Source organism: Cryptotermes secundus, unplaced genomic scaffold (assembly GCF_002891405.2).
Source record: "Cryptotermes secundus unplaced genomic scaffold, Csec_1.0 scaffold1940, whole genome shotgun sequence".
NCBI classification, from domain to species: domain Eukaryota; kingdom Metazoa; phylum Arthropoda; class Insecta; order Blattodea; family Kalotermitidae; genus Cryptotermes; species Cryptotermes secundus.
In genome coordinates, this window is record NW_019734994.1 from 191,015 (window position 1) to 194,087 (window position 3,073).

The window sequence follows — 3,073 nt, forward strand, 5'->3', positions numbered from 1 at the left end:
GCAAGCCATATCATCCAAACAGTTACATTCTATGGGATAGTTAACTGTGGTGTTGTAACCCTACAGCAATTCATTTTGAAAAGCAATGGAGGAAGACAGGCGAATCATCAACCTCCGCTCTAATACCCTTTCTTCCGCCCATTTTGCTACATCGACATATGAAAACCCCCGCTTTATATATATATACTTTAAAATTTTCTATTAAAATATTTCCGTTTGTTTTTGTAACATTCTATTCCACTTCCAAGGGGTGTCGTCCACTTGTTTGGAACTATATGTTATCACCACTTGTTTTATTGCAGCAGCTTGTTTCTTTATGTTCGTTAGCACCTTAATCTATTAGTCTGCAATCCCTAATATGCCTCTTGCTTGTGCCTTCTTCCCTCTAGCAGCGTGTGGTGTTGTCTTCTATTAAGATTCAATTTTATATTATTAAGTGGACTACAGCGTGTGATTTTAGTGCATATTAATGCAGTGTACCAGTTTAAATATATTAGGACACACGGAGGTGGTCATCTAGGACCGAAACAAGTTGGGTTAAAAGTGTAAGTGGAAATAAAGGAACAATTTGTTTCATTACTGACGGACTGTGTTATACATAGACGTTTTAATTTGGCCTGCAACAGGATGCTTAAATACAGAATTACAAACTGGGCACTGGTGCTGATATTGTGGCTTGCTATGTTGCTATGTTACGCAAGTAACAGTAGGATGGGTTTTCCAGCGTCACTACTATTGTTACGCCACATCACTGCCACGTAACTGCCACGTCTCTGCAACGTCTGCAACAGTAGAAGGGGTTATCAGGCGCAGCTACTGTTACGTAACACCGTTATAAATACGTCTCTGCGAGAGCGGAGAGTCACAGTTTTCTGCGTACGTCCGATGCGAGCAGTTGCCTTGAAGACATCGCCCGTTCTACTGTTGAGACAGTGGGAAGAAAAAGGTTGAAGAGCGCGTGTGTAAAAAACTGATTTCATTTATTTTCCATCATGAGGATCAAGAGCTTCTTTCAAAGAATAGTTGGTTGTCGCAGCGCAAGCAAAGTAAGTAAATAGGTTTCCTTTCACACATTCAATCTACATAATCTGCAGAATCGCAATAAATGTATACGTTTAATAAGTACTGGGTCGTGAATCTCGTGAATGATTCATTCCTAGTGTCGTATCTCATATACTTTTTTCTTTTCACTTAGGTATTATTTTAATTCTTGTATTGTGGTTTTACTCAGGTCTGTCCCGTAGAGTTAGGACGGTGTATCTTTTCAGTCTGTGTGTAGTTTCTGTATGGTCTAGTACAGCCATGTCCAACTTCAAACAGGCTGTGATCGACTTTTTAGTGTCATAACCGTAAAAACTGGCAGTGATCTACAATCCCGTCATATCGTCATACGTCGCTTTAAGCAAAAATATTGGTAAAAGTGACACGACACAGGATGTTTGTTGTAAAAACAAAATACATTGAAAGTACAGACTACCTTGATACGTATTTTCCCTTCAAAATCTGAATATAATCATATTATATTACGAGTGAATTTACATGCTTTTCACGTATACTTTGTTTATAGGCTTATGAGATGACCAAAAATCGTCCCGCCATCGACGCCTTCGACATGCCTGGCCTAGTAGGTACGCTGCTAGCACATTAGTGTGGTTTTCTAAATTACTTAAGCATTTGGTATTCCACATGGGGGCACGCGGTAACGTAGTTGGTTGAGGCGGTACACAATCAGCCGGAAAGTCACGGGTTCGAGCCCCAATAAAGTGGCTTTTTCCACTTTTATATTTCACAAAATACTGTGTTCATTTGCAGAACGTCATGGATCCTATGATTGTTTATGTACCAAGGTGCTATCATAATTAATAGGAGAGTCTTGGTTTGAAAGCGCTGGAGGATTTCGATGTTGGAAAGGTAAATAGTGGGACGGAATTAATTATTTTATGGGGGTTTGTTTCATTCTTGTTTACTTGCATTTTTGGCTTTGCTAATTTCAATTCTTGTGTTTGGCTTATTCGTCCCTGCTGTTTAATCTTAATGTTATAAATGTGCTTAAATCAGTACACTCCAAGAAAAAAAAACATAAAAGCAAGACTGTCGCTCTCCAATGATGTTCAGACTCACATATAAATGTAAGGGGCTGAGTAATTTCGGAGATATTTGTTAGGTCAAATTTGGATATTTTTGTTAATGGTATATTATGTTTTCCCGATTTTAATAAAAAAATTGTATGTGTTGACAAAATTCAGTAAAACTCCCAAATATATTTCATGAGAATCTGTTCAGCATTTCTCCATCTGCTTCATGCATGTAGTGACTAAGGGACATTCTGTAGAGTAGCAAACACTCCTATAAAGTAAACAAATCACAACCAAATTGAAACTAATGTCACTCATATGTCAGTGATTGTATTTCCTGCCAGCCAGATGTGGTAGTTAACGTTCCTGACTTGATTGTCCTCAGTCACTAATACCACTGGTAGATGGGGGAAGCATTATAGATACTTCTCAGCCAATAGAGCCGGTCTCGCTGGCTGGGCGGGACTGATGGTAAGCACGAATACCGGTAGGATATAGAGGCTGGAAGAAATCATAGAGGGAAGCACAATAGACCATTACAGGTCTAAGTGCATGGGGAAACCCACCCTCTCTAATAACTAACTAACTAACCATTTCCTTAACACCAGCTACAATGAATGTTATCACCATGACTCTGTGCCTGAACCTCGTTTGTTATACCAAGTTGAACCACATGCAAGTAAAGTTGACTTTAAAGTGGAGAGTCTTTCCAAACAAGCATTCTACACCTTGCAAAACTCAAACTACCATTGAGGTAATAATGTAGTTCATAACATGAAGTGCTCTTTTGTCTGTTTAGAGAAGGAAGCTTGAGGACCTGCAGGAGGAGTTAAAGTACCTTAAGCAGACCAGTGAATTGACTATCACCATAATGGAATGCAGAGTATCTCAAATGGAAGAGAGAGTCGATACCATCCTTAGGGAACGGGCTCAACTGTGGACAGAAATTAGAAAACTGCAGGAGCAGTGTGAGGTAAGGAAAGCTAACTTGTCTCAGA

The 3,073-nt window shown here is 39.3% G+C and overlaps 1 long non-coding RNA gene across 2 annotated transcripts; it reads left to right on the forward strand.

Annotated features, from left to right (window-relative positions):
* The first annotated feature begins 1,096 nt into the window (after positions 1 to 1,096).
* LOC117282689 lies at positions 1,097 to 3,042 on the forward strand. Of its 2 annotated transcripts, none has more exons than XR_004513525.1 (3): positions 1,097 to 1,466; positions 1,568 to 1,628; positions 2,875 to 3,042. It is a non-coding gene; the product is annotated as an uncharacterized LOC117282689 (long non-coding RNA). The 2 variants fall into 2 exon arrangements; XR_004513526.1 differs by having other exon boundaries at positions 1,097 to 1,414.
* Positions 3,043 to 3,073: the final 31 nt, after the last annotated feature.